The sequence below is a fragment of the Gorilla gorilla genome, chromosome 11, assembly GCF_029281585.2.
Source record: "Gorilla gorilla gorilla isolate KB3781 chromosome 11, NHGRI_mGorGor1-v2.1_pri, whole genome shotgun sequence".
Lineage (NCBI taxonomy): Eukaryota > Metazoa > Chordata > Mammalia > Primates > Hominidae > Gorilla > Gorilla gorilla.
The window spans coordinates 77616030-77633799 of NC_073235.2; the positions used below are offsets into that span (position 1 = coordinate 77616030).

Sequence of the window (17770 nt, forward strand, 5' to 3'; positions counted from 1 at the left end):
TTGTCTAACTCTGTAGTAAGAAATTGAAACATTTTAAGTACGTGAACTAAATCAAGAGGAGGATTTTTGCAAGATCACTAACAAAAGTATAGAAGATGGGCAGCACACTATGCATAAGAAAACTGGCAAAAAATAACAAAAATAAGAGGTAAATCTAAACAACAACAACAACAAAACAGAAAGAAAACTGGCACAAGCTACTGCTAAGTTGAAGGGAGAATAATGGTCTGAACTAAAGCAGTACTATCAAAATGAGAGTCAAGGATCAGTTATGAAAAAAAAAAGCAGCTCACAGGATAGTCTCAAATGCTTAACATTGTTTCTAGACCCTTGCATGGACTGACCACTACCTCCTAACCAGTCTTAGGCTTCCCCTTAATCTCTGGCTCTAGCTATGCAGGCTTTTAATCAGTTTCCTCCCTTATATCATCCATTTCCCATTCATCCATTCCTTTCTTAGTCAACACCACTAACTTCCGAGCTTCTTCCATCTACTACTCCCCTACCCTCAAATTTGGATCTCTCATTTACCCCATCATTCAGTCAATAAACATTATTGAGCACATGCAATAGGGTAGGAATGTGCTAGACTTCAGGGTATGATGACACAGACACAGTTCCTGACCTAATGGAGCTTATATTTTATGATGACTGCTTCTAGTAAACTTGATCATTTAAGTTAGTCAAGCAGCTTAAAATTATTTAATGCAGGTATCACAGAGTAAGAAAAAATTATCAAGTGTTATCACCCATTCTGCTTTATACTTGCTTTAAAATTTTTTGCTTTTCAAATATATAAATGTATTGACAGATTTAAATTATTTTCCGAATTTTTGTCAAAATTAGAATAACTATACTTTTATGCATAGTTCCTCTTTTGATGTGAACCTCCAGATCCAGGTGTGACAAAAAACCCAATCTGCTTGTATATTTTGATATATCTAACAAAGTCTATCACTATGTTTTGAAAGATTTTGTATGCCAGACTACATTTATTAAATTGGTATTTTCCTTCCATATTTAGAAGCTACATCCCCAAACTGTAAATGGCTTGAGATTAGAAAAAAAAATTTTTTTACTTTATACTCTAATATCACCATTCTGTGGCTGGCACACAGTATTCAATAAAGGTATGTATAAGGGACTGTATAACTTCCAATTAACGTTTCTGATCAGCATGAGACAACTGTGGTAATAAACTTAGTTGATATCATTCAATTAGAAAGCAAATAAATTTGACATTTTCATTAGCTTGTACAGCCTTAGAGTGGGTAAACTTTTTGCCCAAAATATTTTTGAAAGACAGAAAATACCTCAGATTAATTTATATTATTATTCTTAGAAGAACTGAGACCTTTATATCGGAACCCTTTGCTAAAGAGGGGTCCCTAGTCAGATAAATTTAGGAAACTCTATGTTAAACAAAATTAAATATTTAACCTAAGTCCTCACTGTGCTTTTATATGCTGACATTCATTCTATCTCCAAAAGACATTTCCAAATTTGCTGAATCTCAGAATCTTTTTTTACTAAACACTATCAATATGGTAGGACATCAGCATTCTGAAGACAACTGTCTGGAAACATCTACTAAATTCGGTAGTATCTGAAAGATAATCACAAAATGAAAAGAATACTTTTATGTTAAAAGCTTAAAATCTCTTACCTTTCTAGCTGGTGGGCCATGAGCTTTATTTACTCTGCTTCCAGGAATACCTTAGCTGTTATCAAGTAAGCAGTCCTTTCTCAAGTTTCCATCTAGTATCCTTAGGGAAAAAGAGAGGCAGAAAAGAGTGAACTTATTACCATGTGGGATCTAAATTAATAGCCTCTTGTATTTCAATTCCATAGAATTTTTAAAAATGTTTTCTTAATATTTCAAAAATGTATGTAAATTTTGCCTCCCATTCCATGTTTTTCAATATAAAACTTAAGGTTCTCCCTCCAAATTGTCACTGCTCCAGGAAGATGTTTATCCTGTAGCCTCCCGTAACTCCTGGCATATTACCACCTATTAGAGGTATTAACAATTTCAAGGATGGAAGTAGGGCAATGAAACCTTGGTGAAAGTAGAAAAATGAAAGAGGAGTCATAGATAACAGGTGAAATGTCAGTGCTGAATTTGAGCATCAAAATTTTTAGAGTGGAGATTAACAGTTTTTCTTATGTCATTGCTGCATAATAAAACCCATGGGACCCAGTCTATGTGCTTATTTGGAAAAAGCTTGACTTTTAAATATACGTGTATCAGTTAGGATTAGGTTTAGCTGTTAATGACAGAAAACTCAAAATAACAATGGAATGACAGAACACTCAAAATAACAATGGCTTAAATGATTCAGAAGTTTATTTCTTTCACAAAAAAACATAGGCAATCCAGAACCATGATCGTCTGGAACCAAGGGTCCTTATATTTTGTTGGTCTGCCATCCTCAACATGTGGCTTCTCCTTCATGGTTTTAAAAGTAACTGTTCAAGTAAGTTCTAGCCATCACATCTGCTGATCAGACAGCACGATGAGAAAAAGGAGATAAGCAATAGCCTCCCTTTAAGGAAATTTTTCAGAAATTTCACAGGAAACTTATTTACATTTCATGGTTTAGAACTTAATCATATGACCATAGCTATCGGGGGGCTAGGAAATATGTCCTTTATTTCACCACATGCTTAAGAACTGGAGCATCTACCAATAAGAAAAAATAATAGGAGGAATATTGGCAGACAATTAGTTGTTTCTGTCCTCATACTTATTTCATTCTAAAATGTAAGATGTCCAGATACCTCATGGAGATGGCTTGGCAAAGAGAGTTTTCGAAAGCAGAAGGTCCTGTCAGGAGCCAAGACTAAAATTCATAAGGACTTCTTTAATATGTAAGGCTAATCTATAGGTGACAAAAGAAAGGAAAAATATGAAGACCAGAATGACAACATAAGAGCAAAGAAACAACCTAAATTATTGTAGTTTGGAAAGGTAAACTCACATACTCAGTCTACAGAACTCAGAAATGACTGCTCAGAATCATTATGTAAATAATGGTGTGGTCAAGGTGAGAATGAGTAAGAACCTGGCAGAAAGCTCAGTTACCAACCGCATTAAGAAAAGGCACAATATTCAAAGAGAAAGACACTTTTCTCTACGTTATCTCAGTGCTGAGCTTCCATTACCAGGTCATATAGGTATTGGGAGATTTCCCTATTGTGCAGAATGTTGGAAAGAAGGGTTGCACTTAACTTTGATTTCCTGACACTTTCAAGATTGCTTGAAACATGTTTAAATATTTAATATGTTTAAAACACTGTTGTATCAGAAACTAGAAACTCATTTCAAAGCTGGCAACAAAATTATGCTTTATATACAGGCTGTTCCTTAAGGGAAAAAGGACCCAAATAGTATATTCAGCCATACAAACGTAAAATAGAGACTACAAAAATGGAGCAGCAATTCAAAGGACAAATGGCTCTGTGGGATAATGTAAAGGACCACATCTTCTTGATAGAGATAAATTTCTGCAAATTGTTTCTTTCAGAGAAATGTTTATTTTTAAAGTATGGCTTCGGGTTTTCCTATTTGTATAGAGATATTTGGGTTCTTATTTCAGCAGTTACTCACAAAAGACCAGGTACAAAAATAATTGCGGTTTTCTCCATTAAATACAATACCCTAAAAAACTGGAAGACAAACTGGTATTGTCATTTCAAGCAAAAGGAAATAAGATAGCCAGTTGTAACTGGCCTGTATAGCTTATGTCTTAACACATGCAATGTTAAGATAATCACCCAGACTTTGAACAACATTAAAAATAACATCCTTTTTTTGTAACTTGAAAGGCACAGATGTAAGGAGCCTCTGCTTTGCCCCCACTACCTGACTTATTGTAGACATCTTTCTTACATAATCATGCATCACTTAACAACAGGGATACATTCTTTGAGAAATGTGAAGTTAGGCCAAAACATCATTGTGCAAACTTCAGACTGTACTCACACAAACCTTGATGATATAGCCTATTGCTCCTAGGCTACAAACCTGTACAGGATGTTACTGTACTGAATACTGTTACCATTTGTAACAAAACGGTATTTGTGTATCTAAACACAGAAAGAGTACAGTAAAAATACAGTACAAAAGATTTTAGGCCGGGTGCTGTGGCTCACACCCTCACACCCGTAATCCCAGCACTTTAGGAGGCCTAGGAGGGTGGATCACAAGGTCAGGAGTTCGAGACCAGCCTGGCCAATATGGTGAAACCCCCGTCTCTACTAAAAATACAAAAAATTAGCCAGGCATGGTGGCGGACGCCTGTAGTCCCAGCTATTCGGGAGGCTGAGGCAGAGGAGAATCGCTTGAACCCAGGAGGCAGAGGTTGCAGTGAGTCGAGATCACACCATTGCACTCCAGCCTGGGCGACAGAGCGAGACTCTGCCTCAAAGAAAAAAAAAAAAAAAAAAAAAGCCACCACCACAAACACACTGTTCAGCTATACAAAAATATTTTCATCCTTATTCTAATAAGCTTTTTTCTATCTTAAAAATTTTTAGGCCGGGCATGGTGGCTCATGCCTGTAATCCCAGCACTTTGGGAAACCGAGGTGGGCGGATCACCTGAGGTCAGGAGTTCAAGACCAGCGTGACCAACATGGACCTCATCTCTACTAAAAATACAAAATTAGCCAGCGTGGTGGCACACACCTGTAATCCCAGCTACTCAGGAGGCTGAGGCAGGAGAATCGCTTGAATCTGGGAGGCGGCGGTTGCAGTGAGCCAAGATTGCACCACTGCACTCCAGCCTAGGCAAGAAGAGCGAAACTCCATCTCAAAAAGAAAAAATATATATATATATATATATATTTTTTTTTACTTTAAAATTATTTTGTTAAGAACTAACACACAGATACACACATTAGCCTAGGCCTACACAGGGTGAGGATCATCAGTGTCACTGTCTTCCACCTCCACATCTTGTCCCACTAGGTCTTCAGGGGCAATAACATGGAGCCGTGATCACCTATGATAACAACGCCTTCTTGAGGAATACCTCCTGAAGGACCTGCCTGAGGTTGTTTTAAAATAAACTTTTTTTTAAAAAAAAGTAAAAGTACACTCCAAAATAATGATTAAAAAGTATATTTAAATACATAAACCAGTAACATCATTGTTTATCAAATATTATATACTGTATGTAATTGTGCTTTTTTTTCCTTTTCTTAATGAAAGACAAATGCTATACTTTCATACAACTGGTAGCACAGTAGGTTTGTTTACACCAACATCACTACAAATGTGAGTAATGTGTTATACTATATCATGATGGCTACCACATCTTATATGTGGTCTGCTGACTCAAAATGTTGTTATGCAGCAAATGGCTATATTTGGATATCACTAACCTGTGGGTAGAATCTCTGCTGAAATGTGCAAACACTGCTAATGGCAAATTTCCTGGTAAGAGCCAAATACTGTGACAAGAAACAGGGCCCAAAAAGTAGGCATCAGTATGAGAAAGGAATTAATCCTCTCTTGGGCATGGACTCAAAAGTGTGTAACAGATGCAAGGGCAATCCCGGGTGGTGGAGAGAAGTTAGCTTCTGTCCCTGTGGGAGGACAGGAGGTAGGCAGGAGGTGGACAGTCTTTCAAGGAGGCAGTATGGGATACAGACAAAGTGGGGTATGTATTACTAAAGGTACACACTAAGGCTTTCCAAGGGATACTTGAGCAAGACAAGTTTTAAGAAAATCAGCTTCTGTATCTTCATCTTCCCTTTGTTTGCTTTCCCAAAGATGATCTGCCTACTTTCCCAGAGCCCTCATTCTCCCACTTTTCACAAGAAATCCATACCTATCCCCATCCCAAATCTTATTAGAATGAGTTGCCCTAGGTTGTAGAAGCTTCCACGGAACAAAACAAATGGATAATTTAAAATAAGAGTGCCTTAAAACCTCCATTAATCAGGACACCATTAACCCTCAAGCTTCTGGCTTTCCCTGTCTTACAAATTTTTCTATTAAAGGCAAAGCATAGCTTTAAGAATTGGTGTTCTGCTTTGTGTTTAGGAATTCAGATATACTTTATTGTATAGTGTGATGACAGAAAGAATAACAATTTTCATTTAATGATTACCTCTTCCATTGCGGAAATACCATACAAAAATGCATTGTCCAGAGAGGGAGTTCCGCAAGAATGAAGAAATCAGTAAAAAATTTTGAAAAATTAAATGTATATTTGCTACAAACAAGTATGATAGAGTCATTAATAAAGTATTTTAAAACATTAAAATACATTGGATTCAAATAAAATTATGTTGCAGAAGTCGAAAGAAAATAAAGTTTAATAAGAAAAAGGGACGCTGAAAACTTCCAACTGTGAAATGAATTAATTCAAGCTTGTTTTTTAAAACCAATGACAGCATCAAATCACTATATTTAGGTACTTATAAAAGTGGTGTATCTGGAAAAAACAGAAATTATATTTTTTTCAACAATTTCAATCTATGATGAAAATTGTAGGAATCAACTTTAAAATGTGCAAGGGTATAGAATTTATCAAGTTTCTTTTCAGGAGTATATGAGTGTATTAGGCAGAATGGCCTTCCAAAGATGTCCATACCCTAATCCCTGGAACCTGTTAATAGGTTACCTTCCACCACAAAAGGAACAGTGCAGATGTAAAAAGACTACACAGATCTTTGCTAGGCATGGTGGCTCACACCTGTAATCCCAGCACTTTGGGAGGCCGAGGCAGGCGGATCACCTGAGGTCAGGAGTTCGAGACCAGCCTGGCCAACATGGTGAAACCCCGTCTCTACTAAAAATACAAAAATTAGCCAGGCGTGGTGGCGCGTGCCTGTAATCCCAGCTACTCGGGAGGCTGAGGCAGGAAAATCGCTTTAACCTGGGAGGCGGAGGTTGCAGTGAGCCGAGATTGCACCATTACACTCCAGCCTGGGTGACAGAGCAAGACTCTGTCTCAAAAAAAAAAACAAAAAAAAAGGACTACAGATCCAAAAATAAGATAGATTCCTGGGTTATCCAGGAATCTAATCAAGAGACCTCAAGAGCTGAGAACTTTCTCCATCTGGAGTCAGAGATTCAGCCAGAAAAAGAAGTCAGACAGGTTAGAAGCATGAGAGGGATTTGACCTGCCATTACTGGAGGGGGCCACATGGAAAGCACTTCAGCTCCTGGGAGAAAAGACCAGCCCTTGGCTCATAGCCAGTAAGGAAAGAGGGACACAAAGAAAGGAAAGACCTACTGAATTCAGCCAACCACCTGAATTAACTTGGAAGTGGATTCTTCCCTAGAGACTCCAAAAAGGAATGCAGCTCTGCCAACGCACTGATCTTGGCTTTCTAAGTCCCTAAGCTGAGGACTCGGTTGGGCCCGCCTGGACTTCTGGCCTACAAAAACTGTGAGACAATAAATCTTTATTGTTTTAAGGTGTTAAGTAGGTGGTAATGTATGAGTCAGAAACAGAAAATTAATACGGTAAGAAGAGTTGTAAGGTACCAGGAAGATGGACTTGTGCCCCACGACTTCAACAGCAGCACCACCTTATAGACACAGGGTATTTTTTTTCTATTTTTGTAACATTTTATGTAACTCATAAAACAGCGTTTCTATAAAAATTCACACAAAGTTTCTAAAGGGCATACAATTTCCAGCAATGTCCTGGGTTTTCGTTAAATTCAGTTTTCTAAAGATGCACTCAAATCAATGGCAAAATGCAGACATTATGCGATATTTCATTGTCTTTGGTAAAACTATTCTCATTATTTTGTCTCCTCACAGTATTAACTCTGAAATCCACTTTGTGCAGGATCTGCCATTACTAGGATGTCAGAAAAACAATAAGGCTGGATCTGTAAGAGGCAAGTATTTCCAAACAGCAGTAATAGGACCTTGGCCCCCATCCCCACTTCATGTATCTATGCAGTCTATCTACACAGCCAGGCAGGGTGAGAGCTCACAACGACCAATCAGGAGTCTTGAGATCCCCTCTCGATTGGGCAAGAAGCAAACGTCTGGGAGGAACATTGGAAACTGAGGCCATCTCTACAGGAACCCAAGTGGCCATGCTGTGGTGTGGTCAGGCCAGCGACTCTTACCAATTAAACAGCCAATATGTTCACCACTAAGTAGATCCTATTGATTGGTTGATGATTGCTGCTGATGTGGCCCCTTCCCACAAACATAAAAAAATAAAGGGAAGATTTGGGGCCAACACTGAAGGGGGAGGGGCACGCTAGCACAATGACACTAGACATGACTTTATTCCCTGTCAAATATCTGTTATCATGGGCTGGGCACGGTGGCTCATGCCTGTAATCCTAGCACTTTGGGAGGCCAAGGTGGGTGGATCACGAGATCAGGAGTTTAAGACCAGCCTGGCCAAGATGGTGAAACCCTTTCTCTACTAAAAATACAAAAATTAGCTGAGCGTAGTGGCAGGCACCTGTAATCCCAGCTACTGAGAAGGCTGATGCAGAGAACTGCTTGAACCCGGGAGGCAGAGGTTGCAGTGAGCCGAGATCGCGCTACTGCCCTCCAGGCTGGGTGACAGTGAGACTCTGTCTCAAAAAAAAAGAACACCAATATTTGTCATCATGTAGGCACAGCCAAGGTGAACTGAAGTAGGATACGAACACTCAGTACATTCATGACTATCTTCATACATTCCTGAAATGATCCTAGAGATCACCTTGGGAATAGCAAAGTGGTCGTAATAACAAACCTAAATCAAGGAGTTTGAAAACCTGCAGCCACGACCTAGTAGGACTTCACTTGCCTCTCAAGACTAAAGTATTTTGAATTCAGGATTTTTTTTTTTTTTTTTTGAGACAGGGTCTTGCTCTGTAAGTACAGTGGCCCAACCATGGCTCACTGCAACCTGGATCTCCTGGGCTCAAGTGATCCTCCCACCTCAACCTCCTCAGTAGGCAGAACCACAGGTACACATGCCACCACACCCAGTTAAATTTTTTTTGGAGTGACCGGTCTCACGATGTTGCCCAGGCTGGTCTTGAATTCCTTGAGCTCAAACTCTTATTTTAAATTATCCAGGAATAATTTTAAAATTGATAACTTAAAATGGATATTTTAAATGGATAATTTAAAATAAGAGTGCCTTAAAGCTTCCTGATCCTACGGCAAGAAGCAAACATCTGGAGGGAACACTGGAAACTGAGGTCATCTCTACAGGAACCCAAGTGGATATTTTAAATGGATAATTTAAAATAAGAGGGACTTAAAGCCTCCATTAATCAAGGCAATGATCCTCCTGTATTAGCCTCCCAAAGTGCTGGGATTATAGGTGTGAGCCACTGCCCCTGGCCAGGAAAATTTTAAATTGTATGATTACACTATGATCCTCTACAGTAAAAAAAAAAATACATTTCAGGGCTATCAAAATATATAAAAGTAACATATGTAAAATACATAGAATAGTGCATGACACTAAAATGGTATTTATTAAGTTCATAAATTTTACTGCATTTTACTTTGACTTTAAATGTACATTTTTCTAATGTCTAATAAATACCTAATCTTACTATCTTCTTTATTTTTACGGCCAGAAACTGAACTACATACTCAGTTTGACTTTTAGACATAAGAGTTTTGGCCAGGCATGATAGCTCAACCCTGTAATCCCAGCACTTTGGGAGGCCAAGGTAGGCAGACTGCTTGAGGTCAGGAGTTCAAGACCAGCCTGGTCATCATGGAGAAACCCCGTCTCTACTAAAAATACAAAAAAATCAGCTGGGCGTGGTGGCGGAGACTATAGTCCCAGCTGCTCAAAAGGCTGAGGCATGAGAACTGCTTGAGCCTGGGAGGTGGAGGGTTCAGTGAGCTGAGATCCTACCACTGTACTCCAGCCTGCGCGACAGAGCAAGACTCTGTCTCAAAAAAAAAAAAAAAAAAGTTTTATGTTAATCTTTAACCCATGATTTTGATGCTATCTATAAGTTTATTTGATATATAATGTTTAGTTCATCAATTTAGGGAACTCAAATTCATCAGCTGAGAGAAAAATATTAAGCCCAATGTTAACAAGGAAAGCAGCAGTATTTTTTCCCCCACTCACAGCAGACATGAGAGAGGTCCTTCACACAATTCCCAAGAGTATACTAAAATTTTGATGAAATTTCTCAAAGTTGATGGTACACGTAAAAAAGTATCACAAACTTCTCCAGACTGTATTATGAGTATGTGAATAGTGAAATCAGTTCAATATCTCAAAAATATTTAATTAAAATATCAGTAGTCCAATTTTTAAATTAAACATTTTTAAAGTGAGTCTTGATTATTCCTAGGCAATGTAAAGAAAGCAAGTAGTTTTATAGTTTAAAATTGTATTAGAATAACAAATACATAAATACAAAAAATTTACAGAGTAATAATTATGAATATAAACAATGGTAGCACAAGTTGTGCTAATAACATCACTTTAGATTTGGTAACAGAATTATGTGGTCTAAGGTCCATAGCATTATTTTTGCCCAAGGTAGGTGATAAAATACCTTTCATTGCTTTTTTTCTCCTGAGAAACTTATTTTTTGTAAAAGCAAAAAGAAAATAGAAATAGAAATTCAGTTCTCCAAGAATTACAGTAATTCATAGTCATCACCATTATTAAAAATACATCAATAAAAATTTCTCATTATGAAGAGGGCACAAATAAAATACACTACAGGCTTGGTGTGGTGGCTCACGCCCGTAACCCCAGCGCTTTGTGAAGCTGAGATGGGAGGATTACTTGAGGCCAAGAATTCAAGACCAACCTGGGTAACATAGTGAGACTCCATCTCTACAAAAAATTAAAAAATTAGCTGGGTATAGTAGCACATGCCTGTAGTCCCAGCTACTCGGGAGGCTGAGGTGGGAGGATCGCTGAAGCCCAGGTGTTTGAGGCAGCAGTGAACTATGACTGCACCACCACACTCCAGCCTGGGTGATAGAGACCCTGTCTCTAAAAATGAAATAAAGTAAGACTATGGATTATGTACTATGCCCATTAAAACAATGATAAGCTCACCTCTTTCTTCCGTTTTCAAAGTATGTCAAAATTCAAGTATGTAAAGTGTATTACTACAAAAAATACCCCTCGACCCAACATGCATATATCAACAATCATTAAAACCTACCTTACAAATGATAAAATATTTCACTGATTCTCAACTTTGTGGCCAAAAATTGATAGTGTAGTTATAATTGTATAATTAGCAGAGACTTCAAAACAACTTTAGAACTGTGGTTATTTTAATCATAATCTCAATTCCACTATGGGGAAGGAGAATTGAAAGGTTTCCCTAGAATGTTTATAATGGGATTGGTGGAGTAGAAGAAAAGAATAGTTGGGGTGGGGAGCAGCCTGTAATCCCAGCACTTTGTGATACTGAGGTGGGAGGATCGCTTGAGCCTGGGAGTTTGAGACCAGCCTGGGCAACGGCAAGACCCCATCTCTACAAAAATTTAAAAACTAGCTGAGTGTGGTGGCATGTGAGTGTGGTCCCAGATATTTGGGAGGCTTAGGTGGGAAGATCTCTCGAGCCCCAGAGGTGGAAGCCGCAGTGAGACTTAGTCGCATCACTGCACTCCAACCTGCATGACAGAGTAAGACTTTGTCTCAAAAATACAAAGATAATTGGATTTTATGAAAATCACAGTATCATAATTTTATCATCTTAAAATAAGGATATGCTATACTGAAGGAATTTGATACAGAAAATGTCTAAGAAGGGGTACATATGGAACAAAAAACCATGAGACATTCTCTCAAATGAATTTATGAAAATTCTAAGGTGGCATGTTCCTCCACAAATTATAAATTCTTAGGGAAAAACAACTTTGTTGCCAAAGCTACCAAGTAGATGGTTGCTGTACTGCTTTCAAGCTACAGCACACGCATGCCTGGAGGGCTAGGCTAGATTATTTCTGAATGAACTTCAATAATAATTCCCACAACATATACTGAGTACTCATTAAGTTCTTGACACTGTATTAAGTATTGTATATATATTACATGAATGCTCACAGCAAGACTATGAGTTAAATTATTCTCCTTAAAGAGAAGGAAACTGAGGCAGAGAGGTTATATAATTTACTCAAGATAACACAGTAAGTGGTAGACCCCTGACAATCTGGCTTTTAATAACTATCCTAAAATATTGATTACATACTTAACTATGTGCCAGAGACAAAACTCAGTCAATTTGGCTATCATATACTCATATACACTTTCTTTATTCCAAGTGTTTCCTACATGGAAATGAATTTGTCATTATAAATCTTAATAAATCATAATGACACATTCATAAGACAGAACTATGAAATGTATAGTTCAGAAAGTAACTCTTTTTTTTTTTTTTTTTTTTGAGACACCGTCTTGCTCTGTTGCCCAGGCTAGAGTGCACTGGTGTGATCTTGGCTCACTGCAACCTCTGCCTCCCAGGTTCGAGCAATTCTCCTGCCTCAGTCTCCCGAGTAGCTGAGATTACAGGCGCCCGCCATCATGCCCAGCTAATTTTTGTATTTTTAGTAGAGATGGTGTTTTCTCACATTGGCCAGGCTGGTCTCGAACTCCTGACCTCAGGTGATCCACCCGCCTAGGCCTCCCAAAATGCTGGGATTACAGGTGTGAGCCACCACGCCCAGCCCAGAAATTAACTCTTAAACTAGCATTAAAATATTCAGTGTACAAACCACATAAAACTGCATGAAATCTAAGAATTATTGTTACCAGTCTGTCAAAAGTTTTGGTAAACTTTAAAAGAAACAAAGACAGTAAAATGTCAGAAAATATGAAATACACAGTATTTGTCACATCACATAGATCACTGGTAGATAAATAACTATAGTATGATATGGCCAACTAAATAATTTTAAAACTGCTAAATAATACAACTTATTCCCAGCAATAATTCCCAGTTAGGTAATCACACTTCATTAATCATAACTCCAAAGTTCACAAAAGTATGGCAAAGCTAACACATTCATGCTCTGCTGACAGTGTAAACTTGCTCAAGTCTTTGGGGAGGCAAAAATCTGGCAACTGTAGAAACATTTATATCCTTTGACTAGTAATTCATTTGAGATTAGTATCCTATAGAAACAATTCATAAAAGAAAAAGATAAATGCACAGAGATGTTCAATTCAATGTCAAAATAGGCATAAACTGAAAACTATTATTTTCCTGTCAGGCATTTAGAACAAATTTAATACTTATTTTTCAACTATCAAGTAACAATCAAATATCATAAAGGTTATACAACATGGAAAAATACAATGCTATAAAAGTAAAATAAAACTTATTTGATATAACTCTGTAAAAACTGCAATACATATGCACAAACTAGAAGAAAACAAAAATAATGAACACAATTATTTGTTAGTATGGCAAAACAAGTTGATATATAAAAAAATTGTTCTGACACATGTTTAATAAATAAAAGCAGGCTGGGTGCAGTGGCTCATGCCTGTAATCCCAGCACTTTGGGAGGCCAAGGTGGGCGGATCACAAGGTCAGAAGATTGAGACCATCCTAGCTAACACGGTGAAACCCCGTCTCTACGAAAAATATAAAAAAATTTGCCGGGCGTGGTGGTGGGTGCCTGTAGTCCCAGCTACTTGGGAGGCTGAAGCAGGAGAATGGCATGAACCTGGGAGGCGGAGCTTGCAGTGAGCCAAGATCATGCCACTGCACTCCAGCCTGGGCAACAGAGCGAGACTCTGTCTCAAAAAATAAATAAATAAATAAATAAATAAATAAATAAATAAAAGCAAACATACTAGCCCAAACAGTAAAATTAGAAAAACCAAAGCTATAACATTGGAGCAAGCTAAAAAAATTAGAATGACAAAGGTTTCGGTTCTGCTAGCAAACTAAAGCATATTTAGGGACTATATTTATAAATTTATGGTCAATATTATAGATAAAAATACTATATATTACAAAAATAACCAAAGTCCATATGGTATTTTTGCCAATTACAATTATTTCTCCCTGTCTTTCCCTACCAATCTTGTTGAGAATCTCTGCGGTAATAAGCCACTACTACTGTTGAAAGTATTTTGTATTCCTTGGGTAGAAAGGCAAAAAAGTGGCTGAGAACCAGTATCTTTGTTAAGATACAGAATGCAAATATGGGTGAATACGCAAAGCCCCCAAAACATTGTTTACATCTCTTCTTTACTGTCAATGTCAAAATGCCAAGGAAAAAAAATCAATAAACATACTTAAAAAATGAAAATGATGCTGGGTGTGGTGGCTCATGCCTGTAATTCCAACACTTTGGGAGGCCGAGGCAGGTTCGAGACCAGCCTGGCCAACATGGCGAAACCCCGTTTCTATTAAAAATACAAAAATTAGCCAGGTGTGGTGGCGGGCACCTGTAATCCCAGCTACTCAGGAGGCTGAGGCAGGAGAATCACTTGAACCTGGGAGGCAGAGGTTACAATGAGCTGAGAGCGGCACTGCACTCCAGCCTGGGTGACATAGCAACTCCGTCTCAAAAAAAAAAAAAAAAAGGAAAGTGAAAATGAATACACTAGTTTCAAGGTTGCCAACAAGAATAAATTGAAAAGATATATATAATGAATACATATTTATTTATAATTATATAATATGTAACATTAAATACACCTGTAACACAATGGGTAAAAATAGGCCCGGGTGCAGTGGCTCATGCCTGTAATGCCTTAAAAGTGAAAATGAATACACCAGTTTCAAGGTTGTCAGCAAGGTTGTTAAAAAGTCTCAACAAATTGAAAAGACACATATAATGAATACACATTTATTTATATTTATATAATATGTAACATTAAATATATTTATATTATAAAATAATGTGTAAAAATAGGCCTGGTGTAGTGGCTCACGCCTGTAATCCCAACACTTTGAGAGGCCAAGGCGGGTGGATCACTCGAGGCCAGGAAGTCGAGATCAGCCTAGCCAACATGGTGAAACCCCATCTCTACTAAAAATACAAAAATCAGCAGAGAATGGTGGTGCACCCCTGTAATCCTAGTTATTCGGGAGGCTCAGACAGGAGAACCGCTTGAATCCGGGAGGTGGAGACTGCAGTGAGCCAAGACTGCACCACTGCACTCCAGCGTGGAAGCCAGAGGGAGACTCTGTCTCAAAAATAAAATAAGATAAAATACAACTACTGATGGCCTTAAAGATCCACAAATTTCCTTGATTTTCTATGAAACTATCTTATACCTTACTATATAACCTTTTAACCTTGAGAAACAACAAAGGAAATAAAATGTTCTCTGGGGTTTTCCTTCAAATAGAAATAGGTGAATACTATCCTACTACTTCAACATTAAAACTTACATAAAGAGAACATGCAGCATTCTAGACAAGTTCTTAGCCTTGAGGAACAGGTGTGAGTATAAGATAAACACAGAAATACTAAATTAAACTCCAGATTATAACAATACCAAGTGAATTTTTTGGTTTTTGTTTTGTTTTGAGATGCAGTCTCATTCTGTTGCCCAGGCTAGAGTGCAGTGGCACGATCGGCTCTCACTGCAGCCTCCTGCTCCTAGGTTCTAGCGATTCTCCTGCCTCAGCCTCTCCAGTAGCTGGGATTGCAGGCGCCTACCAACGTGGTTTCACCATGTTGGCCAGGCTGGTCTTGAACTCCTGACCTCAGCTGATCTGCCTGCCTCAGCCTCCCAAAGTGCTGGTATTACAGGCGTGAGCTACCACACCTGGCTAAGGTGGGATTTTTTTAGGGTACATTTTAATTATACAAAATAACCCAACAGGTGCTATATGCATTGACTTTTATAAAAATCAGTTGAATATTAATTATTGCTATTCACTGAATTTTTAACGAGAGGTTCTGATGAAAATCTGGTTTTCATAAGGGAGACTTCAACTACTTTATATTCTCCAACGACATTTTAGTAAGAATAAAAAAGAGAAAGAAATGCCTACTTATAGGCATATTTCATATTGGAAGGAAGAGCCTTTAGACAAAATTAGTAGAAAAAGCACACATTGGTGAGATTGTTTACCTGATCTAACATGATCTAACAATTTACCAGACAAGAACGTATGTATCATTAAAACCCAAGTTTTCCAAAATACAAAAATTTGGGTAGAAAAAAATGTACATTATTTTTTGAAGAGTTAATGCTACTTACAGATAGATGTTTGACGTATGGCATATTTTTCAACCACACTCATAGAGCTTTCATATCCTGAATACCAATAAAGACCACCCCAACCCCACTATTTGTTAAAATGCTGACAACCATTTCTACTATTTATTTATTTGAGACGGAGTCTCGCTGTGTCGCCCAGGTTGGAGTGCAGTGGCGCCATCTCGGCTCACTGCAACCTCCGCCTCCCAGGTTCAACAGATTCTCCGCCTCAGCCTCTCGAGTAGCTGGGACTACAGGCGCCAACACACCCAGCTAATTTTTGGTATTTTTAGTAGAGACGGGGTTTCACCGTGTTAGCTAGGATGGTCTCGATCTCCTCACCTCATGATCCGCCCCACTCGGCCTCACGAAGTGCTGGCATTACAGGCATGAGCCACCGCGCACGCCCAGCCTCTACTATTACCTTAGCTTAAAAACAAAAAACACCAAAGAAAAAAGTGCAGGAATTCCTGGGTTACATATTTAACTAATAAAAATACAGTGCCCCAAATACGAAATAAACATTCGGATAAGATATTTTAAAAAGGATTTTCAGGAAATGCACCCGGAGCTATAGAAGGTATTATGTACACTACACATACAAAAAAAAGTCCCTGAAAGCTCCTTCCTTACTGACAATTAAAATACATAACAACTAAGTTCTAAATTTCCACGATATTACATTTTAAATCAGTTCTTAAAACTTAATGGCAGTAGCATTATCTCAAAGCAAGATTAAACGTCTTAGGAAGGCAACATACACATCATGGTAAATTTGGAAGATTCTCAGAAACTCTTTTACACATCACGGTAAATTTGGAAGATTCCTAGAAATTATTTTACAAAGACGAGGATTCTTAACTATTACGCAACTACTGATGGCCTTAAAGATCCATGAACTTTCTTAATCTGCAGAGGGGAATCTGTATATTTAAAACGTATTTTACAAGGATGTTCCTATCATTTTTGAAACAGTTTTTACGGTGGATTCCTCAAGTAAGGAAAAAAAATTAATACATGATAAAACTGCTTCTGTGTTTGTACTTTAAGACACTTAAACCTGTAGTGTCTTGACTTTTTAACAAGCTTTTATAAATAAAGCTTTACCTTCATAATTTTGATTCAAGAGACCAAAGCTATATGGCTATTTAAAGATTAGAACGGCTGTAACTCACAATGATAACGCCAGTGGTCATGTTTCTTCAAATAGGACAAAAAGTGTGCTCAAAGGAAGTCAGTTTTTGTTCTGATTTTAAATGTATATCTTAAATGCATGCATTGTGACCGTCTCCATAATTTAAAACCTCTAAGACATTTAAACTTTCACATTATAATTTAGGGATTAGTCAATCCCTTAGTACCAGTTAAACAATAGCCAGGAAAGCATTAGAAAACCTGAAGGTACATGTAAAGAAATGCTTTACATCACTATTTAAAATAGGTGTTGAATTTTAAGAGAAACATTTCTTTCACTAAAATTTCTGATGCCTAAGGTCCATCAAGAGTAATCTCTTTTTACTCCATGATATTCACAGTAGTTTTGCTCTTGGCCTCACCAGTTTTAAGACTCTCCATTAAAGAAAGCCAATTTTATACTACCTAGGGGCACAAAAATAG

At 37.8% G+C, this 17770-nt stretch overlaps 1 protein-coding gene across 7 annotated transcripts in view; it reads right to left on the minus strand.

Annotated features, from left to right (window-relative positions):
* The window catches only part of ATF2 (activating transcription factor 2), a 97020-nt gene that overhangs the window by 77667 nt on the left and 1583 nt on the right, over positions 1-17770 (minus strand). For 4 of the 7 annotated variants that reach the window (XR_008677378.2, XM_031008774.2, XM_055379207.2 and 1 more), the window contains exon 2: positions 1667-1766. The gene's annotated coding sequence lies outside the window, so the exon portion shown is untranslated. Of the gene's footprint in view, positions 1-1666; positions 1767-2781; positions 2883-17770 lie in introns of all 7 variants that reach the window. The other 3 variants (XM_063695006.1, XM_055379204.2, XM_063695007.1) reach the window with 1 other exon arrangement.